We start from the raw sequence: 24150 nt of genomic DNA, 5'->3' as shown, positions 1-24150 counted from the left end.
GCTATCAAGGCAGCTGCCTATCATGTCATGCCCTACCTGCACAGGTGTGCTGGCTACTCAAATGATCCAATTAAGGAGGCCATTTAGTCAGCAGCAGCAGAAGTCCTGTGCCTGGACGCTCCAACAGGGGCCAGACACAAGCAGAAGCAGAAGCAGCAGAAGCAGCAGCAGCACCACCTTTTGTTTTTTGGCTGCAGCAGCAGCAAGGCCCACAGGGCTGGCTAGCTGGCTAGCCAGCAAGCAGGTAGCAATGAAAGTAGGAATCTTTCTTTTTAACCCTGTAAGGGGGTGGTGCACTGTACCCGAAGATACTGCCATATCGGGTCAATGCATAGGGCGACGGAAGCAAGCTTCGAAATCGGCCCCCGTTCTCAAAAATCCATTTAATATATGGTCCCCAGATAGGGGACGTATCAGATATTAAACTGATAAGAACAGATACTACACTTGATCTTAGCCAAAAGGCCGAGAAGCGATAACCGTGAAAGGGGCGGGCCCAACAAGGTCCCCTTCATGGGCACTATCACTGCTTGCTGTCAGGGAGGCTGCCAGACAATTTTCCATGCACACTCTGGGCTGGGGGGCAGTCAACCACCAGTACACACAGCAGAACCTAAACCCATACCATTATTGCTAAGCAGCAAGACAGGGGCCCATTGCACTCCCACGGGGCCTTTTTAAATGCAATCCATAACCCGGATTTGCCAGGAACCCTTCTTACTCCTCCTACTTGCATGTGACACTGGGCTTAGGATCTGCATAGGAAACACACACACAAGCACACACCTACCTTTGTTGCCTGCAGATGCCTCCTTGGCTGTCCCCAAACGGTATCAAACCAACACCCACGGGAAGCTGTAAGCATAGAGGACATGCCTGCACCCCATTGGACTTACCTGTGTGGGTTAAATCCGGGTTATTTGACAACCTATGGCGGTGATGGTTCTGCTCAGGCAGAGCAGTGCTGATGCTCCTCATAAAGCTGTCGCTGCTGTGAAGGTTCTAGGTGACATCACAAATCCCTTTGGTTACATACACAACAAAGCTGGGTTGTTGTTGTTTACACTCTGCAAGGCCTGTGGAAGTGAGTGACATCATAGCACTGTAGTTCTGAGGGTTCAAGATGGATGCAACAATCTCCTGTTGCTTCTATGAAGGCCGTAATAGACGACATCACCAAACAGCTCCATAGTCACATACACAGCAAAGGAGAGATGTTGTTTACACCTAGTGATGTCAGTGGTATTGAGTGACATCACAGCACAGTGCTAAGGCTCCTGGGCCTGGACACAGCAGCGGCTGCAATATCTCAACGGAGAATACGTTTATATCTATGTGTGTGTGTGCGCATATATATATATATATATATATATATATATATATATATATATTTCTCCGCCGAAATCACTTTTAAACCCATTTCCACCTTTTTTTCCCTTCTCTTCCTCTTACTTTTTTTTCACGTTTTTTTACGTTTTTCTCCTTTTCGCCTCTTTTCTGGGCGTATTATTCTTCTTTTTCTTCTTTTTTTTCGTCTAATGCATACCCCATCAGTGCAGCAATGCTTATTCAATACCGCCAGCAGATGGAGACACTGGGGGATAATTTTCTAAGGATTTATACTGATTTTTCCTGTCTGAATTTGTCGCACAGAAAGTTGCAGGCCAAATATGTGTGACATTTCTGCGACTTTAGCTTCTAGAGCATTTTTACAACATTATACATAGGTGCTGAATACATAAAAAGCGACTGTTCAGCGACAGACAAGTCGCATCGGCTGAAAGTAGGCCAGAATGTCAGTCCATGTTGGAGCAGGTTTAGATACAGTCTAAAGCATAGATCTCAAAGTCTGTGCACAGAATTTAGCAAGGGCCTCGCACCTTCTGATGCATCAGGTAGGTGCACAATAGCATAGCCTAACCCTCTGTACTTTGGTCTATATTGATGCGGGACATAGACAGCCAGCTGATGACCAATCCATTAGTGCAATGGATGGCTGGAAGCATTTGTCTTTGCCTTTGCAATACCACAGAAGCAATGCATGGTCAATGTACAGCAATGACACACCTGTGTGAACAGCCAGGAGACCCCCCCCCCCCCCCCATGTTATGTTACATAGTTACATAGTTAGTACGGTCGAAAAAAGACATATGTCCATCACGTTCAACCAGGGAATTAAGGGGTAGGGGTGTGGCGCGATATTGGGGAAGGGATGAGATTTTATATTTCTTCATAAGCATTAATCTTATTTTGTCAATTAGGAACATTCAGCACCCACCCGCTATCAAGGCAGCTGCCTATCATGTCATGCCCTACCTGCACAGGTGTGCTGGCTACTCAAATGATCCAATTAAGGAGGCCATTTAGTCAGCAGCAGCAGAAGTCCTGTGCCTGGACGCTCCAACAGGGGCCAGACACAAGCAGAAGCAGAAGCAGCAGAAGCAGCAGCAGCACCACCACCTTTTGTTTTTTGGCTGCAGCAGCAGCAAGGCCCACAGGGCTGGCTAGCTGGCTAGCCAGCAAGCAGGTAGCAATGAAAGTAGGAATCTTTCTTTTTAACCCTGTAAGGGGGTGGTGCACTGTACCCGAAGATACTGCCATATCGGGTCAATGCATAGGGCGACGGAAGCAAGCTTCGAAATCGGCCCCCGTTCTCAAAAATCCATTTAATATATGGTCCCCAGATAGGGGACGTATCAGATATTAAACTGATAAGAACAGATTTTTTTTTTTTTTTTTTTTTATCTAAAGCCGAGGAACGTGCTTTCGATTCACCCAAAGTGCAAGAAAAAGTGCAAACGTGTTACACTAAAAAAACGTGCACAAAGGATGCGGTCTATCGCAAGCCCTTCTCCGATAGGAGAGAGGCCCCCCAACAAACCTTACCCTTCGCCTCCGGACCAAAAGGTACCTGCGAGGTTCCAGGTTCGATGTCCCTTTTCACCGAAGCTACTAGGGGACCACAAATGCTCCCGGCATCCCCCTTGGCGTTAGCCAAGGTATCTGCCCGCAGAGCCGATTACGGTAGGTACCCTGCCAAAGCAGGAGTACCCGGGGTGTTTGCAGGGAGGTGCGGAACCTAATGGCCACACACACCTCCCCTAGACCGCCAGGAGGGACACCCAGAAGGGCTACCGCATCCTGACCAATCCTATGAACACACAACACGCAAAAAGTGACACAGTGAGACAAAAAAGAAATAAATAAGTGAATGTGTGCAGATATACTGCCCGGACATCCGGCCGGATCTATAAAAATTTCTCTGATCCTAGCCAGAAGGCCGGGAATCAAGAGGTGAGTGCCACAAGGTGAAGAGATTATGGTGCCCGTGCTTCAACTCAGTGAGTCTATCCTCCCAGTGAGTTTCGGCACCTCGGGGTCACCACTCCCCGAGGCACAAAAGTACCTCGGCTCTAGACCCTCTCAGCCTCATGGCGAGACCCGGAGGGAACAGGTCACATCGGGGCAGCCGTCGAGCTGATTCCTCAGAACCAGCCCCGGAAAGCCCTGGTACACCTGCATCCTCCATGCAGCACCCATCCCCACCAGCCCCATACCGGCGTTACTATCCACCGGCATGAAAAACTGATAAGAACAGATACTACACTTGATCTTAGCCAAAAGGCCGAGAAGCGATAACCGTGAAAGGGGCGGGCCCAACAAGGTCCCCTTCATGGGCACTATCACTGCTTGCTGTCAGGGAGGCTGCCAGACAATTTTCCATGCACACTCTGGGCTGGGGGGCAGTCAACCACCAGTACACACAGCAGAACCTAAACCCATACCATTATTGCTAAGCAGCAAGACAGGGGCCCATTGCACTCCCACGGGGCCTTTTTAAATGCAATCCATAACCCGGATTTGCCAGGAACCCTTCTTACTCCTCCTACTTGCATGTGACACTGGGCTTAGGATCTGCATAGGAAACACACACACAAGCACACACCTACCTTTGTTGCCTGCAGATGCCTCCTTGGCTGTCCCCAAACGGTATCAAACCAACACCCACGGGAAGCTGTAAGCATAGAGGACATGCCTGCACCCCATTGGACTTACCTGTGTGGGTTAAATCCGGGTTATTTGACAACCTATGGCGGTGATGGTTCTGCTCAGGCAGAGCAGTGCTGATGCTCCTCATAAAGCTGTCGCTGCTGTGAAGGTTCTAGGTGACATCACAAATCCCTTTGGTTACATACACAACAAAGCTGGGTTGTTGTTGTTTACACTCTGCAAGGCCTGTGGAAGTGAGTGACATCATAGCACTGTAGTTCTGAGGGTTCAAGATGGATGCAACAATCTCCTGTTGCTTCTATGAAGGCCGTAATAGACGACATCACCAAACAGCTCCATAGTCACATACACAGCAAAGGAGAGATGTTGTTTACACCTAGTGATGTCAGTGGTATTGAGTGACATCACAGCACAGTGCTAAGGCTCCTGGGCCTGGACACAGCAGCGGCTGCAATATCTCAACGGAGAATACGTTTATATCTATGTGTGTGTGTGCGCATATATATATATATATATATATATATATATATATATATATATATATTTCTCCGCCGAAATCACTTTTAAACCCATTTCCACCTTTTTTTCCCTTCTCTTCCTCTTACTTTTTTTTCACGTTTTTTTACGTTTTTCTCCTTTTCGCCTCTTTTCTGGGCGTATTATTCTTCTTTTTCTTCTTTTTTTTCGTCTAATGCATACCCCATCAGTGCAGCAATGCTTATTCAATACCGCCAGCAGATGGAGACACTGGGGGATAATTTTCTAAGGATTTATACTGATTTTTCCTGTCTGAATTTGTCGCACAGAAAGTTGCAGGCCAAATATGTGTGACATTTCTGCGACTTTAGCTTCTAGAGCATTTTTACAACATTATACATAGGTGCTGAATACATAAAAAGCGACTGTTCAGCGACAGACAAGTCGCATCGGCTGAAAGTAGGCCAGAATGTCAGTCCATGTTGGAGCAGGTTTAGATACAGTCTAAAGCATAGATCTCAAAGTCTGTGCACAGAATTTAGCAAGGGCCTCGCACCTTCTGATGCATCAGGTAGGTGCACAATAGCATAGCCTAACCCTCTGTACTTTGGTCTATATTGATGCGGGACATAGACAGCCAGCTGATGACCAATCCATTAGTGCAATGGATGGCTGGAAGCATTTGTCTTTGCCTTTGCAATACCACAGAAGCAATGCATGGTCAATGTACAGCAATGACACACCTGTGTGAACAGCCAGGAGACCCCCCCCCCCCCCCCCCCCCATGTTATGTTACATAGTTACATAGTTAGTACGGTCGAAAAAAGACATATGTCCATCACGTTCAACCAGGGAATTAAGGGGTAGGGGTGTGGCGCGATATTGGGGAAGGGATGAGATTTTATATTTCTTCATAAGCATTAATCTTATTTTGTCAATTAGGAACATTCAGCACCCACCCGCTATCAAGGCAGCTGCCTATCATGTCATGCCCTACCTGCACAGGTGTGCTGGCTACTCAAATGATCCAATTAAGGAGGCCATTTAGTCAGCAGCAGCAGAAGTCCTGTGCCTGGACGCTCCAACAGGGGTCAGACACAAGCAGAAGCAGAAGCAGCAGAAGCAGCAGCAGCACCACCTTTTGTTTTTTGGCTGCAGCAGCAGCAAGGCCCACAGGGCTGGCTAGCTGGCTAGCCAGCAAGCAGGTAGCAATGAAAGTAGGAATCTTTCTTTTTAACCCTGTAAGGGGGTGGTGCACTGTACCCGAAGATACTGCCATATCGGGTCAATGCATAGGGCGACGGAAGCAAGCTTCGAAATCGGCCCCCGTTCTCAAAAATCCATTTAATATATGGTCCCCAGATAGGGGACGTATCAGATATTAAACTGATAAGAACAGATACTACACTTGATCTTAGCCAAAAGGCCGAGAAGCGATAACCGTGAAAGGGGCGGGCCCAACAAGGTCCCCTTCATGGGCACTATCACTGCTTGCTGTCAGGGAGGCTGCCAGACAATTTTCCATGCACACTCTGGGCTGGGGGGCAGTCAACCACCAGTACACACAGCAGAACCTAAACCCATACCATTATTGCTAAGCAGCAAGACAGGGGCCCATTGCACTCCCACGGGGCCTTTTTAAATGCAATCCATAACCCGGATTTGCCAGGAACCCTTCTTACTCCTCCTACTTGCATGTGACACTGGGCTTAGGATCTGCATAGGAAACACACACACAAGCACACACCTACCTTTGTTGCCTGCAGATGCCTCCTTGGCTGTCCCCAAACGGTATCAAACCAACACCCACGGGAAGCTGTAAGCATAGAGGACATGCCTGCACCCCATTGGACTTACCTGTGTGGGTTAAATCCGGGTTATTTGACAACCTATGGCGGTGATGGTTCTGCTCAGGCAGAGCAGTGCTGATGCTCCTCATAAAGCTGTCGCTGCTGTGAAGGTTCTAGGTGACATCACAAATCCCTTTGGTTACATACACAACAAAGCTGGGTTGTTGTTGTTTACACTCTGCAAGGCCTGTGGAAGTGAGTGACATCATAGCACTGTAGTTCTGAGGGTTCAAGATGGATGCAACAATCTCCTGTTGCTTCTATGAAGGCCGTAATAGACGACATCACCAAACAGCTCCATAGTCACATACACAGCAAAGGAGAGATGTTGTTTACACCTAGTGATGTCAGTGGTATTGAGTGACATCACAGCACAGTGCTAAGGCTCCTGGGCCTGGACACAGCAGCGGCTGCAATATCTCAACGGAGAATACGTTTATATCTATGTGTGTGTGTGCGCATATATATATATATATATATATATATATATATATATATATATATATATATATTTCTCCGCCGAAATCACTTTTAAACCCATTTCCACCTTTTTTTCCCTTCTCTTCCTCTTACTTTTTTTTCACGTTTTTTTACGTTTTTCTCCTTTTCGCCTCTTTTCTGGGCGTATTATTCTTCTTTTTCTTCTTTTTTTTCGTCTAATGCATACCCCATCAGTGCAGCAATGCTTATTCAATACCGCCAGCAGATGGAGACACTGGGGGATAATTTTCTAAGGATTTATACTGATTTTTCCTGTCTGAATTTGTCGCACAGAAAGTTGCAGGCCAAATATGTGTGACATTTCTGCGACTTTAGCTTCTAGAGCATTTTTACAACATTATACATAGGTGCTGAATACATAAAAAGCGACTGTTCAGCGACAGACAAGTCGCATCGGCTGAAAGTAGGCCAGAATGTCAGTCCATGTTGGAGCAGGTTTAGATACAGTCTAAAGCATAGATCTCAAAGTCTGTGCACAGAATTTAGCAAGGGCCTCGCACCTTCTGATGCATCAGGTAGGTGCACAATAGCATAGCCTAACCCTCTGTACTTTGGTCTATATTGATGCGGGACATAGACAGCCAGCTGATGACCAATCCATTAGTGCAATGGATGGCTGGAAGCATTTGTCTTTGCCTTTGCAATACCACAGAAGCAATGCATGGTCAATGTACAGCAATGACACACCTGTGTGAACAGCCAGGAGACCCCCCCCATGTTATGTTACATAGTTACATAGTTAGTACGGTCGAAAAAAGACATATGTCCATCACGTTCAACCAGGGAATTAAGGGGTAGGGGTGTGGCGCGATATTGGGGAAGGGATGAGATTTTATATTTCTTCATAAGCATTAATCTTATTTTGTCAATTAGGAACATTCAGCACCCACCCGCTATCAAGGCAGCTGCCTATCATGTCATGCCCTACCTGCACAGGTGTGCTGGCTACTCAAATGATCCAATTAAGGAGGCCATTTAGTCAGCAGCAGCAGAAGTCCTGTGCCTGGACGCTCCAACAGGGGCCAGACACAAGCAGAAGCAGAAGCAGCAGAAGCAGCAGCAGCACCACCTTTTGTTTTTTGGCTGCAGCAGCAGCAAGGCCCACAGGGCTGGCTAGCTGGCTAGCCAGCAAGCAGGTAGCAATGAAAGTAGGAATCTTTCTTTTTAACCCTGTAAGGGGGTGGTGCACTGTACCCGAAGATACTGCCATATCGGGTCAATGCATAGGGCGACGGAAGCAAGCTTCGAAATCGGCCCCCGTTCTCAAAAATCCATTTAATATATGGTCCCCAGATAGGGGACGTATCAGATATTAAACTGATAAGAACAGATACTACACTTGATCTTAGCCAAAAGGCCGAGAAGCGATAACCGTGAAAGGGGCGGGCCCAACAAGGTCCCCTTCATGGGCACTATCACTGCTTGCTGTCAGGGAGGCTGCCAGACAATTTTCCATGCACACTCTGGGCTGGGGGGCAGTCAACCACCAGTACACACAGCAGAACCTAAACCCATACCATTATTGCTAAGCAGCAAGACGGGCCCATTGCACTCCCACGGGGCCTTTTTAAATGCAATCCATAACCCGGATTTGCCAGGAACCCTTCTTACTCCTCCTACTTGCATGTGACACTGGGCTTAGGATCTGCATAGGAAACACACACACAAGCACACACCTACCTTTGTTGCCTGCAGATGCCTCCTTGGCTGTCCCCAAACGGTATCAAACCAACACCCACGGGAAGCTGTAAGCATAGAGGACATGCCTGCACCCCATTGGACTTACCTGTGTGGGTTAAATCCGGGTTATTTGACAACCTATGGCGGTGATGGTTCTGCTCAGGCAGAGCAGTGCTGATGCTCCTCATAAAGCTGTCGCTGCTGTGAAGGTTCTAGGTGACATCACAAATCCCTTTGGTTACATACACAACAAAGCTGGGTTGTTGTTGTTTACACTCTGCAAGGCCTGTGGAAGTGAGTGACATCATAGCACTGTAGTTCTGAGGGTTCAAGATGGATGCAACAATCTCCTGTTGCTTCTATGAAGGCCGTAATAGACGACATCACCAAACAGCTCCATAGTCACATACACAGCAAAGGAGAGATGTTGTTTACACCTAGTGATGTCAGTGGTATTGAGTGACATCACAGCACAGTGCTAAGGCTCCTGGGCCTGGACACAGCAGCGGCTGCAATATCTCAACGGAGAATACGTTTATATCTATGTGTGTGTGTGCGCATATATATATATATATATATATATATATATATATATATATATATATATATATTTCTCCGCCGAAATCACTTTTAAACCCATTTCCACCTTTTTTTCCCTTCTCTTCCTCTTACTTTTTTTTCACGTTTTTTTACGTTTTTCTCCTTTTCGCCTCTTTTCTGGGCGTATTATTCTTCTTTTTCTTCTTTTTTTTCGTCTAGTGCATACCCCATCAGTGCAGCAATGCTTATTCAATACCGCCAGCAGATGGAGACACTGGGGGATAATTTTCTAAGGATTTATACTGATTTTTCCTGTCTGAATTTGTCGCACAGAAAGTTGCAGGCCAAATATGTGTGACATTTCTGCGACTTTAGCTTCTAGAGCATTTTTACAACATTATACATAGGTGCTGAATACATAAAAAGCGACTGTTCAGCGACAGACAAGTCGCATCGGCTGAAAGTAGGCCAGAATGTCAGTCCATGTTGGAGCAGGTTTAGATACAGTCTAAAGCATAGATCTCAAAGTCTGTGCACAGAATTTAGCAAGGGCCTCGCACCTTCTGATGCATCAGGTAGGTGCACAATAGCATAGCCTAACCCTCTGTACTTTGGTCTATATTGATGCGGGACATAGACAGCCAGCTGATGACCAATCCATTAGTGCAATGGATGGCTGGAAGCATTTGTCTTTGCCTTTGCAATACCACAGAAGCAATGCATGGTCAATGTACAGCAATGACACACCTGTGTGAACAGCCAGGAGACCCCCCCCATGTTATGTTACATAGTTACATAGTTAGTACGGTCGAAAAAAGACATATGTCCATCACGTTCAACCAGGGAATTAAGGGGTAGGGGTGTGGCGCGATATTGGGGAAGGGATGAGATTTTATATTTCTTCATAAGCATTAATCTTATTTTGTCAATTAGGAACATTCAGCACCCACCCGCTATCAAGGCAGCTGCCTATCATGTCATGCCCTACCTGCACAGGTGTGCTGGCTACTCAAATGATCCAATTAAGGAGGCCATTTAGTCAGCAGCAGCAGAAGTCCTGTGCCTGGACGCTCCAACAGGGGCCAGACACAAGCAGAAGCAGAAGCAGCAGAAGCAGCAGCAGCACCACCTTTTGTTTTTTGGCTGCAGCAGCAGCAAGGCCCACAGGGCTGGCTAGCTGGCTAGCCAGCAAGCAGGTAGCAATGAAAGTAGGAATCTTTCTTTTTAACCCTGTAAGGGGGTGGTGCACTGTACCCGAAGATACTGCCATATCGGGTCAATGCATAGGGCGACGGAAGCAAGCTTCGAAATCGGCCCCCGTTCTCAAAAATCCATTTAATATATGGTCCCCAGATAGGGGACGTATCAGATATTAAACTGATAAGAACAGATACTACACTTGATCTTAGCCAAAAGGCCGAGAAGCGATAACCGTGAAAGGGGCGGGCCCAACAAGGTCCCCTTCATGGGCACTATCACTGCTTGCTGTCAGGGAGGCTGCCAGACAATTTTCCATGCACACTCTGGGCTGGGGGGCAGTCAACCACCAGTACACACAGCAGAACCTAAACCCATACCATTATTGCTAAGCAGCAAGACAGGGGCCCATTGCACTCCCACGGGGCCTTTTTAAATGCAATCCATAACCCGGATTTGCCAGGAACCCTTCTTACTCCTCCTACTTGCATGTGACACTGGGCTTAGGATCTGCATAGGAAACACACACACAAGCACACACCTACCTTTGTTGCCTGCAGATGCCTCCTTGGCTGTCCCCAAACGGTATCAAACCAACACCCACGGGAAGCTGTAAGCATAGAGGACATGCCTGCACCCCATTGGACTTACCTGTGTGGGTTAAATCCGGGTTATTTGACAACCTATGGCGGTGATGGTTCTGCTCAGGCAGAGCAGTGCTGATGCTCCTCATAAAGCTGTCGCTGCTGTGAAGGTTCTAGGTGACATCACAAATCCCTTTGGTTACATACACAACAAAGCTGGGTTGTTGTTGTTTACACTCTGCAAGGCCTGTGGAAGTGAGTGACATCATAGCACTGTAGTTCTGAGGGTTCAAGATGGATGCAACAATCTCCTGTTGCTTCTATGAAGGCCGTAATAGACGACATCACCAAACAGCTCCATAGTCACATACACAGCAAAGGAGAGATGTTGTTTACACCTAGTGATGTCAGTGGTATTGAGTGACATCACAGCACAGTGCTAAGGCTCCTGGGCCTGGACACAGCAGCGGCTGCAATATCTCAACGGAGAATACGTTTATATCTATGTGTGTGTGTGCGCATATATATATATATATATATATATATATATATATATATATATATTTCTCCGCCGAAATCACTTTTAAACCCATTTCCACCTTTTTTTCCCTTCTCTTCCTCTTACTTTTTTTTCACGTTTTTTTACGTTTTTCTCCTTTTCGCCTCTTTTCTGGGCGTATTATTCTTCTTTTTCTTCTTTTTTTTCGTCTAATGCATACCCCATCAGTGCAGCAATGCTTATTCAATACCGCCAGCAGATGGAGACACTGGGGGATAATTTTCTAAGGATTTATACTGATTTTTCCTGTCTGAATTTGTCGCACAGAAAGTTGCAGGCCAAATATGTGTGACATTTCTGCGACTTTAGCTTCTAGAGCATTTTTACAACATTATACATAGGTGCTGAATACATAAAAAGCGACTGTTCAGCGACAGACAAGTCGCATCGGCTGAAAGTAGGCCAGAATGTCAGTCCATGTTGGAGCAGGTTTAGATACAGTCTAAAGCATAGATCTCAAAGTCTGTGCACAGAATTTAGCAAGGGCCTCGCACCTTCTGATGCATCAGGTAGGTGCACAATAGCATAGCCTAACCCTCTGTACTTTGGTCTATATTGATGCGGGACATAGACAGCCAGCTGATGACCAATCCATTAGTGCAATGGATGGCTGGAAGCATTTGTCTTTGCCTTTGCAATACCACAGAAGCAATGCATGGTCAATGTACAGCAATGACACACCTGTGTGAACAGCCAGGAGACCCCCCCCCCCCCCCCCCCCATGTTATGTTACATAGTTACATAGTTAGTACGGTCGAAAAAAGACATATGTCCATCACGTTCAACCAGGGAATTAAGGGGTAGGGGTGTGGCGCGATATTGGGGAAGGGATGAGATTTTATATTTCTTCATAAGCATTAATCTTATTTTGTCAATTAGGAACATTCAGCACCCACCCGCTATCAAGGCAGCTGCCTATCATGTCATGCCCTACCTGCACAGGTGTGCTGGCTACTCAAATGATCCAATTAAGGAGGCCATTTAGTCAGCAGCAGCAGAAGTCCTGTGCCTGGACGCTCCAACAGGGGCCAGACACAAGCAGAAGCAGAAGCAGCAGAAGCAGCAGCAGCACCACCTTTTGTTTTTTGGCTGCAGCAGCAGCAAGGCCCACAGGGCTGGCTAGCTGGCTAGCCAGCAAGCAGGTAGCAATGAAAGTAGGAATCTTTCTTTTTAACCCTGTAAGGGGGTGGTGCACTGTACCCGAAGATACTGCCATATCGGGTCAATGCATAGGGCGACGGAAGCAAGCTTCGAAATCGGCCCCCGTTCTCAAAAATCCATTTAATATATGGTCCCCAGATAGGGGACGTATCAGATATTAAACTGATAAGAACAGATACTACACTTGATCTTAGCCAAAAGGCCGAGAAGCGATAACCGTGAAAGGGGCGGGCCCAACAAGGTCCCCTTCATGGGCACTATCACTGCTTGCTGTCAGGGAGGCTGCCAGACAATTTTCCATGCACACTCTGGGCTGGGGGGCAGTCAACCACCAGTACACACAGCAGAACCTAAACCCATACCATTATTGCTAAGCAGCAAGACAGGGGCCCATTGCACTCCCACGGGGCCTTTTTAAATGCAATCCATAACCCGGATTTGCCAGGAACCCTTCTTACTCCTCCTACTTGCATGTGACACTGGGCTTAGGATCTGCATAGGAAACACACACACAAGCACACACCTACCTTTGTTGCCTGCAGATGCCTCCTTGGCTGTCCCCAAACGGTATCAAACCAACACCCACGGGAAGCTGTAAGCATAGAGGACATGCCTGCACCCCATTGGACTTACCTGTGTGGGTTAAATCCGGGTTATTTGACAACCTATGGCGGTGATGGTTCTGCTCAGGCAGAGCAGTGCTGATGCTCCTCATAAAGCTGTCGCTGCTGTGAAGGTTCTAGGTGACATCACAAATCCCTTTGGTTACATACACAACAAAGCTGGGTTGTTGTTGTTTACACTCTGCAAGGCCTGTGGAAGTGAGTGACATCATAGCACTGTAGTTCTGAGGGTTCAAGATGGATGCAACAATCTCCTGTTGCTTCTATGAAGGCCGTAATAGACGACATCACCAAACAGCTCCATAGTCACATACACAGCAAAGGAGAGATGTTGTTTACACCTAGTGATGTCAGTGGTATTGAGTGACATCACAGCACAGTGCTAAGGCTCCTGGGCCTGGACACAGCAGCGGCTGCAATATCTCAACGGAGAATACGTTTATATCTATGTGTGTGTGTGCGCATATATATATATATATATATATATATATATATATATATATATATATTTCTCCGCCGAAATCACTTTTAAACCCATTTCCACCTTTTTTTCCCTTCTCTTCCTCTTACTTTTTTTTCACGTTTTTTTACGTTTTTCTCCTTTTCGCCTCTTTTCTGGGCGTATTATTCTTCTTTTTCTTCTTTTTTTTCGTCTAATGCATACCCCATCAGTGCAGCAATGCTTATTCAATACCGCCAGCAGATGGAGACACTGGGGGATAATTTTCTAAGGATTTATACTGATTTTTCCTGTCTGAATTTGTCGCACAGAAAGTTGCAGGCCAAATATGTGTGACATTTCTGCGACTTTAGCTTCTAGAGCATTTTTACAACATTATACATAGGTGCTGAATACATAAAAAGCGACTGTTCAGCGACAGACAAGTCGCATCGGCTGAAAGTAGGCCAGAATGTCAGTCCATGTTGGAGCAGGTTTAGATACAGTCTAAAGCATAGATCTCAAAGTCTGTGCACAGAATTTAGCAAGGGCCTCGCACCTTCTGATGCATCAGGTAGGTGCACAATAGCATAGCCTAACCCTCTGTACTTTGGTCTATATTGATGCGGGACATAGACAGCCAGCTGATGACCAATCCATTAGTGCAATGGATGGCTGGAAGCATTTGTCTTTGCCTTTGCAATACCACAGAAGCAATGCATGGTCAATGTACAGCAATGACACACCTGTGTGAACAGCCAGGAGACCCCCCCCCCCCCCCCCCCCATGTTATGTTACATAGTTACATAGTTAGTACGGTCGAAAAAAGACATATGTCCATCACGTTCAACCAGGGAATTAAGGGGTAGGGGTGTGGCGCGATATTGGGGAAGGGATGAGATTTTATATTTCTTCATAAGCATTAATCTTATTTTGTCAATTAGGAACATTCAGCACCCACCCGCTATCAAGGCAGCTGCCTATCATGTCATGCCCTACCTGCACAGGTGTGCTGGCTACTCAAATGATCCAATTAAGGAGGCCATTTAGTCAGCAGCAGCAGAAGTCCTGTGCCTGGACGCTCCAACAGGGGCCAGACACAAGCAGAAGCAGCAGAAGCAGCAGCAGCACCACCTTTTGTTTTTTGGCTGCAGCAGCAGCAAGGCCCACAGGGCTGGCTAGCTGGCTAGCCAGCAAGCAGGTAGCAATGAAAGTAGGAATCTTTCTTTTTAACCCTGTAAGGGGGTGGTGCACTGTACCCGAAGATACTGCCATATCGGGTCAATGCATAGGGCGACGGAAGCAAGCTTCGAAATCGGCCCCCGTTCTCAAAAATCCATTTAATATATGGTCCCCAGATAGGGGACGTATCAGATATTAAACTGATAAGAACAGATACTACACTTGATCTTAGCCAAAAGGCCGAGAAGCGATAACCGTGAAAGGGGCGGGCCCAACAAGGTCCCCTTCATGGGCACTATCACTGCTTGCTGTCAGGGAGGCTGCCAGACAATTTTCCATGCACACTCTGGGCTGGGGGGCAGTCAACCACCAGTACACACAGCAGAACCTAAACCCATACCATTATTGCTAAGCAGCAAGACAGGGGCCCATTGCACTCCCACGGGGCCTTTTTAAATGCAATCCATAACCCGGATTTGCCAGGAACCCTTCTTACTCCTCCTACTTGCATGTGACACTGGGCTTAGGATCTGCATAGGAAACACACACACAAGCACACACCTACCTTTGTTGCCTGCAGATGCCTCCTTGGCTGTCCCCAAACGGTATCAAACCAACACCCACGGGAAGCTGTAAGCATAGAGGACATGCCTGCACCCCATTGGACTTACCTGTGTGGGTTAAATCCGGGTTATTTGACAACCTATGGCGGTGATGGTTCTGCTCAGGCAGAGCAGTGCTGATGCTCCTCATAAAGCTGTCGCTGCTGTGAAGGTTCTAGGTGACATCACAAATCCCTTTGGTTACATACACAACAAAGCTGGGTTGTTGTTGTTTACACTCTGCAAGGCCTGTGGAAGTGAGTGACATCATAGCACTGTAGTTCTGAGGGTTCAAGATGGATGCAACAATCTCCTGTTGCTTCTATGAAGGCCGTAATAGACGACATCACCAAACAGCTCCATAGTCACATACACAGCAAAGGAGAGATGTTGTTTACACCTAGTGATGTCAGTGGTATTGAGTGACATCACAGCACAGTGCTAAGGCTCCTGGGCCTGGACACAGCAGCGGCTGCAATATCTCAACGGAGAATACGTTTATATCTATGTGTGTGTGTGCGCATATATATATATATATATATATATATATATATATATATATATATATATATATTTCTCCGCCGAAATCACTTTTAAACCCATTTCCACCTTTTTTTCCCTTCTCTTCCTCTTACTTTTTTTTCACGTTTTTTTACGCTTTTCTCCTTTTCGCCTCTTTTCTGGGCGTATTATTCTTCTTTTTCTTCTTTTTTTTCGTCTAATGCATACCCCATCAGTGCAGCAATGCTTATTCAATACCGCCAGCAGATGGAGACACTGGGGGATAATTTTCTAAGGATTTATACTGATTTTTCCTGTCTGAATTTGTCGCACAGAAAGTTGCAGGCCAAATATGTGTGACATTTCTGCGACTTTAGCTTCTAGAGCATTTTTACAACATTATACATAGGTGCTGAATACATAAAAAGCGACTGTTCAGCGACAGACAAGTCGCATCGGCTGAAAGTAGGCCAGAATGTCAGTCCATGTTGGAGCAGGTTTAGATACAGTCTAAAGCATAGATCTCAAAGTCTGTGCACAGAATTTAGCAAGGGCCTCGCACCTTCTGATGCATCAGGTAGGTGCACAATAGCATAGCCTAACCCTCTGTACTTTGGTCTATATTGATGCGGGACATAGACAGCCAGCTGATGACCAATCCATTAGTGCAATGGATGGCTGGAAGCATTTGTCTTTGCCTTTGCAATACCACAGAAGCAATGCATGGTCAATGTACAGCAATGACACACCTGTGTGAACAGCCAGGAGACCCCCCCCCCCCCCCCCCATGTTATGTTACATAGTTACATAGTTAGTACGGTCGAAAAAAGACATATGTCCATCACGTTCAACCAGGGAATTAAGGGGTAGGGGTGTGGCGCGATATTGGGGAAGGGATGAGATTTTATATTTCTTCATAAGCATTAATCTTATTTTGTCAATTAGGAACATTCAGCACCCACCCGCTATCAAGGCAGCTGCCTATCATGTCATGCCCTACCTGCACAGGTGTGCTGGCTACTCAAATGATCCAATTAAGGAGGCCATTTAGTCAGCAGCAGCAGAAGTCCTGTGCCTGGACGCTCCAACAGGGGCCAGACACAAGCAGAAGCAGAAGCAGCAGAAGCAGCAGCAGCACCACCTTTTGTTTTTTGGCTGCAGCAGCAGCAAGGCCCACAGGGCTGGCTAGCTGGCTAGCCAGCAAGCAGGTAGCAATGAAAGTAGGAATCTTTCTTTTTAACCCTGTAAGGGGGTGGTGCACTGTACCCGAAGATACTGCCATATCGGGTCAATGCATAGGGCGACGGAAGCAAGCTTCGAAATCGGCCCCCGTTCTCAAAAATCCATTTAATATATGGTCCCCAGATAGGGGACGTATCAGATATTAAACTGATAAGAACAGATACTACACTTGATCTTAGCCAAAAGGCCGAGAAGCGATAACTGTGAAAGGGGCGGGCCCAACAAGGTCCCCTTCATGGGCACTATCACTGCTTGCTGTCAGGGAGGCTGCCAGACAATTTTCCATGCACACTCTGGGCTGGGGGGCAGTCAACCACCAGTACACACAGCAGAACCTAAACCCATACCATTATTGCTAAGCAGCAAGACAGGGGCCCATTGCACTCCCACGGGGCCTTTTTAAATGCAATCCATAACCCGGATTTGCCAGGAACCCTTCTTACTCCTCCTACTTGCATGTGACACTGGGCTTAGGATCTGCATAGGAAACACACACACAAGCACACACCTACCTTTGTTGCCTGCAGATGCCTCCTTGGCTGTCCCCAAACGGTATCAAACCAACACCCACGGGAAGCTGTAAGCATAGAGGACATGCCTGCACCCCATTGGACTTACCTGTGTGGGTTAAATCCGGGTTATTTGACAACCTATGGCGGTGATGGTTCTGCTCAGGCAGAGCAGTGCTGATGCTCCTCATAAAGCTGTCGCTGCTGTGAAGGTTCTAGGTGACATCACAAATCCCTTTGGTTACATACACAACAAAGCTGGGTTGTTGTTGTTTACACTCTGCAAGGCCTGTGGAAGTGAGTGACATCATAGCACTGTAGTTCTGAGGGTTCAAGATGGATGCAACAATCTCCTGTTGCTTCTATGAAGGCCGTAATAGACTACATCACCAAACAGCTCCATAGTCACATACACAGCAAAGGAGAGATGTTGTTTACACCTAGTGATGTCAGTGGTATTGAGTGACATCACAGCACAGTGCTAAGGCTCCTGGGCCTGGACACAGCAGCGGCTGCAATATCTCAACGGAGAATACGTTTATATCTATGTGTGTGTGTGCGCATATATATATATATATATATATATATATATATATATATATATATCTCCGCCGAAATCACTTTTAAACCCATTTCCACCTTTTTTTCCCTTCTCTTCCTCTTACTTTTTTTTCACGTTTTTTTACGTTTTTCTCCTTTTCGCCTCTTTTCTGGGCGTATTATTCTTCTTTTTCTTCTTTTTTTTCGTCTAATGCATACCCCATCAGTGCAGCAATGCTTATTCAATACCGCCAGCAGATGGAGACACTGGGGGATAATTTTCTAAGGATTTATACTGATTTTTCCTGTCTGAATTTGTCGCACAGAAAGTTGCAGGCCAAATATGTGTGACATTTCTGCGACTTTAGCTTCTAGAGCATTTTTACAACATTATACATAGGTGCTGAATACATAAAAAGCGACTGTTCAGCGACAGACAAGTCGCATCGGCTGAAAGTAGGCCAGAATGTCAGTCCATGTTGGAGCAGGTTTAGATACAGTCTAAAGCATAGATCTCAAAGTCTGTGCACAGAATTTAGCAAGGGCCTCGCACCTTCTGATGCATCAGGTAGGTGCACAATAGCATAGCCTAACCCTCTGTACTTTGGTCTATATTGATGCGGGACATAGACAGCCAGCTGATGACCAATCCATTAGTGCAATGGATGGCTGGAAGCATTTGTCTTTGCCTTTGCAATACCACAGAAGCAATGCATGGTCAATGTACAGCAATGACACACCTGTGTGAACAGCCAGGAGACCCCCCCCCCCCCCATGTTATGTTACATAGTTACATAGTTAGTACGGTCGAAAAAAGACATATGTCCATCACGTTCAACCAGGGAATTAAGGGGTAGGGGTGTGGCGCGATATTGGGGAAGGGATGAGATTTTATATTTCTTCATAAGCATTAATCTTATTTTGTCAATTAGGAACATTCAGCACCCACCCGCTATCAAGGCAGCTGCCTATCATGTCATGCCCTACCTGCACAGGTGTGCTGGCTACTCAAATGATCCAATTAAGGAGGCCATTTAGTCAGCAGCAGCAGAAGTCCTGTGCCTGGACGCTCCAACAGGGGCCAGACACAAGCAGAAGCAGAAGCAGCAGAAGCAGCAGCAGCATCACCTTTTGTTTTTTGGCTGCAGCAGCAGCAAGGCCCACAGGGCTGGCTAGCTGGCTAGCCAGCAAGCAGGTAGCAATGAAAGTAGGAATCTTTCTTTTTAACCCTGTAAGGGGGTGGTGCACTGTACCCGAAGATACTGCCATATCGGGTCAATGCATAGGGCGACGGAAGCAAGCTTCGAAATCGGCCCCCGTTCTCAAAAATCCATTTAATATATGGTCCCCAGATAGGGGACGTATCAGATATTAAACTGATAAGAACAGATTTTTTTTTTTTTTTTTTTTTTATCTAAAGCCGAGGAACGTGCTTTCGATTCACCCAAAGTGCAAGAAAAAGTGCAAACGTGTTACACTAAAAAAACGTGCACAAAGGATGCGGTCTATCGCAAGCCCTTCTCCGATAGGAGAGAGGCCCCCCAACAAACCTTACCCTTCGCCTCCGGACCAAAAGGTACCTGCGAGGTTCCAGGTTCGATGTCCCTTTTCGCCGAAGCTACTAGGAGACCACAAATGCTCCCGGCATCCCCCTTGGCGTTAGCCAAGGTATCTGCCCGCAGAGCCGATTACGGTAGGTACCCTGCGAAGCAGGAGTACCCGGGGTGTTTGCAGGGAGGTGCGGAACCTAATGGCCACACACACCTCCCCTAGACCGCCAGGAGGGACACCCAGAAGGGCTACCGCATCCTGACAAATCCTGTGAACACACAACACGCAAAAAGTGACACAGTGAGACAAAAAATAAATAAATAAGTGAATGTGTGCAGATATACTGCCCGGACATCCGGCCGGATCTATAAAAATTTCTCTGATCCTAGCCAGAAGGCCGGGAATCAAGAGGTGAGTGCCACAAGGTGAAGAGATTATGGTGCCCGTGCTTCAACTCAGTGAGCCTATTCTCCCAGTGAGTTTCGGCACCTCGGGGTCACCACTCCCCGAGGCACAAAAGTACCTCGGCTCTAGACCCTCTCAGCCTCATGGCGAGACCCGGAGGGAACAGGTCACATCGGGGCAGCCGTCGAGCTGATTCCTCAGAACCAGCCCCGGAAAGCCCTGGTACACCTGCATCCTCCATGCAGCACCCATCCCCACCAGCATGAAAACTGATAAGAACAGATACTACACTTGATCTTAGCCAAAAGGCCGAGAACTGATAAGAACAGATACTACACTTGATCTTAGCCAAAAGGCCGAGAAGCGATAACCGTGAAAGGGGCGGGCCCAACAAGGTCCCCTTCATGGGCACTATCACTGCTTGCTGTCAGGGAGGCTGCCAGACAATTTTCCATGCACACTCTGGGCTGGGGGGCAGTCAACCACCAGTACACACAGCAGAACCTAAACCCATACCATTATTGCTAAGCAGCAAGACAGGGGCCCATTGCACTCCCACGGGGCCTTTTTAAATGCAATCCATAACCCGGATTTGCCAGGAACCCTTCTTACTCCTCCTACTTGCATGTGACACTGGGCTTAGGATCTGCATAGGAAACACACACACAAGCACACACCTACCTTTGTTGCCTGCAGATGCCTCCTTGGCTGTCCCCAAACGGTATCAAACCAACACCCACGGGAAGCTGTAAGCATAGAGGACATGCCTGCACCCCATTGGACTTACCTGTGTGGGTTAAATCCGGGTTATTTGACAACCTATGGCGGTGATGGTTCTGCTCAGGCAGAGCAGTGCTGATGCTCCTCATAAAGCTGTCGCTGCTGTGAAGGTTCTAGGTGACATCACAAATCCCTTTGGTTACATACACAACAAAGCTGGGTTGTTGTTGTTTACACTCTGCAAGGCCTGTGGAAGTGAGTGACATCATAGCACTGTAGTTCTGAGGGTTCAAGATGGATGCAACAATCTCCTGTTGCTTCTATGAAGGCCGTAATAGACGACATCACCAAACAGCTCCATAGTCACATACACAGCAAAGGAGAGATGTTGTTTACACCTAGTGATGTCAGTGGTATTGAGTGACATCACAGCACAGTGCTAAGGCTCCTGGGCCTGGACACAGCAGCGGCTGCAATATCTCAACGAAGAATACGTTTATATCTATGTGTGTGTGTGCGCATATATATATATATATATATATATATATATATATATATATATATATTTCTCCGCCGAAATCACTTTTAAACCCATTTCCACCTTTTTTTCCCTTCTCTTCCTCTTACTTTTTTTTCACGTTTTTTTACGTTTTTCTCCTTTTCGCCTCTTTTCTGGGCGTATTATTCTTCTTTTTCTTCTTTTTTTTCGTCTAATGCATACCCCATCAGTGCAGCAATGCTTATTCAATACCGCCAGCAGATGGAGACACTGGGGGATAATTTTCTAAGGATTTATACTGATTTTTCCTGTCTGAATTTGTCGCACAGAAAGTTGCAGGCCAAATATGTGTGACATTTCTGCGACTTTAGCTTCTAGAGCATTTTTACAACATTATACATAGGTGCTGAATACATAAAAAGCGACTGTTCAGCGACAGACAAGTCGCATCGGCTGAAAGTAGGCCAGAATGTCAGTCCATGTTGGAGCAGGTTTAGATACAGTCTAAAGCATAGATCTCAAAGTCTGTGCACAGAATTTAGCAAGGGCCTCGCACCTTCTGATGCATCAGGTAGGTGCACAATAGCATAGCCTAACCCTCTGTACTTTGGTCTATATTGATGCGGGACATAGACAGCCAGCTGATGACCAATCCATTAGTGCAATGGATGGCTGGAAGCATTTGTCTTTGCCTTTGCAATACCACAGAAGCAATGCATGGTCAATGTACAGCAATGACACACCTGTGTGAACAGCCAGGAGACCCCCCCCCATGTTATGTTACATAGTTACATAGTTAGTACGGTCGAAAAAAGACATATGTCCATCACGTTCAACCAGGGAATTAAGGGGTAGGGGTGTGGCGCGATATTGGGGAAGGGATGAGATTTTATATTTCTTCATAAGCATTAATCTTATTTTGTCAATTAGGAACATTCAGCACCCACCCGCTATCAAGGCAGCTGCCTATCATGTCATGCCCTACCTGCACAGGTGTGCTGGCTACTCAAATGATCCAATTAAGGAGGCCATTTAGTCAGCAGCAGCAGAAGTCCTGTGCCTGGACGCTCCAACAGGGGCCAGACACAAGCAGAAGCAGAAGCAGCAGAAGCAGCAGCAGCACCACCTTTTGTTTTTTGGCTGCAGCAGCAGCAAGGCCCACAGGGCTGGCTAGCTGGCTAGCCAGCAAGCAGGTAGCAATGAAAGTAGGAATCTTTCTTTTTAACCCTGTAAGGGGGTGGTGCACTGTACCCGAAGATACTGCCATATCGGGTCAATGCATAGGGCGACGGAAGCAAGCTTCGAAATCGGCCCCCGTTCTCAAAAATCCATTTAATATATGGTCCCCAGATAGGGGACGTATCAGATATTAAACTGATAAGAACAGATTTTTTTTTTTTTTTTTTTTTTTTTTTTAAAGCCGAGGAACGTGCTTTCGATTCACCCAAAGTGCAAGAAAAAGTGCAAACGTGTTACACTAAAAAAAAGTGCACAAAGGATGCGGTCTATCGCAAGCCCTTCTCCGATAGGAGAGAGGCCCCCCAACAAACCTTACCCTTCACCTCCGGACCAAAAGGTACCTGCGAGGTTCCAGGTTCGATGTCCCTTTTCGCCGAAGCTACTAGGGGACCACAAATGCTCCCGGCATCCCCCTTGGCGTTAGCCAAGGTATCTGCCCGCAGAGCCGATTACGGTAGGTACCCTGCCAAAGCAGGAGTACCCGGGGTGTTTGCAGGGAGGTGCGGAACCTAATGGCCACACACACCTCCCCTAGACCGCCAGGAGGGACACCCAGAAGGGCTACCGCATCCTGACCAATCCTGTGAACACACAACACGCAAAAAGTGACACAGTGAGACAAAAAAGAAATAAATAAGTGAATGTGTGCAGATATACTGCCCGGACATCCGGCCGGATCTATAAAAATTTCTCTGATCCTAGCCAGAAGGCCGGGAATCAAGAGGTGAGTGCCACAAGGTGAAGAGATTATGGTGCCCGTGCTTCAACTCAGTGAGCCTATTCTCCCAGTGAGTTTCGGCACCTCGGGGTCACCACTCCCCGAGGCACAAAAGTACCTCGGCTCTAGACCCTCTCAGCCTCATGGCGAGACCCGGAGGGAACAGGTCACATCGGGGCAGCCGTCGAGCTGATTCCTCAGAACCAACCCCGGAAAGCCCTGGTACACCTGCATCCTCCATGCAGCACCCATCCCCACCAGCATGAAAACTGATAAGAACAGATACTACACTTGATCTTAGCCAAAAGGCCGAGAAGCGATAACCGTGAAAGGGGCGGGCCCAACAAGGTCCCCTTCATGGGCACTATCACTGCTTGCTGTCAGGGAGGCTGCCAGACAATTTTCCATGCACACTCTGGGCTGGGGGGCAGTCAACCACCAGTACACACAGCAGAACCTAAACCCATACCATTATTGCTAAGCAGCAAGACAGGGGCCCATTGCACTCCCACGGGGCCTTTTTAAATGCAATCCATAACCCGGATTTGCCAGGAACCCTTCTTACTCCTCCTACTTGCATGTGACACTGGGCTTAGGATCTGCATAGGAAACACACACACAAGCACACACCTACCTTTGTTGCCTGCAGATGCCTCCTTGGCTGTCCCCAAACGGTATCAAACCAACACCCACGGGAAGCTGTAAGCATAGAGGACATGCCTGCACCCCATTGGACTTACCTGTGTGGGTTAAATCCGGGTTATTTGACAACCTATGGCGGTGATGGTTCTGCTCAGGCAGAGCAGTGCTGATGCTCCTC

The 24150-nt window shown here is 47.0% G+C and overlaps 11 non-coding genes and 2 pseudogenes across 11 annotated transcripts; all 13 read right to left on the bottom strand.

The window, feature by feature from the left end:
* Positions 1–286: 286 nt before the first annotated feature.
* Positions 287–477, bottom strand: LOC130345440 (U2 spliceosomal RNA). Its single transcript, XR_008884156.1, has one exon. It is a non-coding gene; the product is annotated as a U2 spliceosomal RNA (small nuclear RNA).
* A 2092-nt stretch (positions 478–2569) lies between these two features.
* Positions 2570–2756, bottom strand: LOC130345420 (U2 spliceosomal RNA). The gene has a single exon (XR_008884142.1). It is a non-coding gene; the product is annotated as a U2 spliceosomal RNA (small nuclear RNA).
* Positions 2757–3449: 693 nt separating this feature from the next.
* LOC130345432 (U2 spliceosomal RNA) lies at positions 3450–3637 on the bottom strand. The gene has a single exon (XR_008884149.1). It is a non-coding gene; the product is annotated as a U2 spliceosomal RNA (small nuclear RNA).
* Positions 3638–5735: 2098 nt separating this feature from the next.
* On the bottom strand, positions 5736–5926 carry LOC130345439 (U2 spliceosomal RNA). Its single transcript, XR_008884155.1, has one exon. It is a non-coding gene; the product is annotated as a U2 spliceosomal RNA (small nuclear RNA).
* A 2091-nt stretch (positions 5927–8017) lies between these two features.
* On the bottom strand, positions 8018–8208 carry LOC130345438 (U2 spliceosomal RNA). The gene has a single exon (XR_008884154.1). It is a non-coding gene; the product is annotated as a U2 spliceosomal RNA (small nuclear RNA).
* Positions 8209–10297: 2089 nt separating this feature from the next.
* Positions 10298–10488, bottom strand: LOC130345437 (U2 spliceosomal RNA). Its single transcript, XR_008884153.1, has one exon. It is a non-coding gene; the product is annotated as a U2 spliceosomal RNA (small nuclear RNA).
* A 2095-nt stretch (positions 10489–12583) lies between these two features.
* LOC130345436 (U2 spliceosomal RNA) lies at positions 12584–12774 on the bottom strand. The gene has a single exon (XR_008884152.1). It is a non-coding gene; the product is annotated as a U2 spliceosomal RNA (small nuclear RNA).
* A 2091-nt stretch (positions 12775–14865) lies between these two features.
* On the bottom strand, positions 14866–15056 carry LOC130345435 (U2 spliceosomal RNA). Its single transcript, XR_008884151.1, has one exon. It is a non-coding gene; the product is annotated as a U2 spliceosomal RNA (small nuclear RNA).
* Positions 15057–17157: 2101 nt separating this feature from the next.
* LOC130345433 (U2 spliceosomal RNA) lies at positions 17158–17348 on the bottom strand. Its single transcript, XR_008884150.1, has one exon. It is a non-coding gene; the product is annotated as a U2 spliceosomal RNA (small nuclear RNA).
* A 2087-nt stretch (positions 17349–19435) lies between these two features.
* LOC130345421 (U2 spliceosomal RNA) lies at positions 19436–19623 on the bottom strand. The gene has a single exon (XR_008884143.1). It is a non-coding gene; the product is annotated as a U2 spliceosomal RNA (small nuclear RNA).
* A 795-nt stretch (positions 19624–20418) lies between these two features.
* LOC130345431 (U2 spliceosomal RNA) lies at positions 20419–20522 on the bottom strand (annotated as a pseudogene).
* Positions 20523–22608: 2086 nt separating this feature from the next.
* Positions 22609–22798, bottom strand: LOC130345423 (U2 spliceosomal RNA). Its single transcript, XR_008884144.1, has one exon. It is a non-coding gene; the product is annotated as a U2 spliceosomal RNA (small nuclear RNA).
* Positions 22799–23491: 693 nt separating this feature from the next.
* On the bottom strand, positions 23492–23651 carry LOC130345430 (U2 spliceosomal RNA; annotated as a pseudogene).
* Between the last annotated feature and the right edge of the window lie 499 nt (positions 23652–24150).

Source organism: Hyla sarda, unplaced genomic scaffold, assembly GCF_029499605.1.
Source record: "Hyla sarda isolate aHylSar1 unplaced genomic scaffold, aHylSar1.hap1 scaffold_751, whole genome shotgun sequence".
In the NCBI taxonomy this organism is placed as follows: domain Eukaryota; kingdom Metazoa; phylum Chordata; class Amphibia; order Anura; family Hylidae; genus Hyla; species Hyla sarda.
This window is presented reverse-complemented; position numbering and strand designations above follow the sequence as displayed.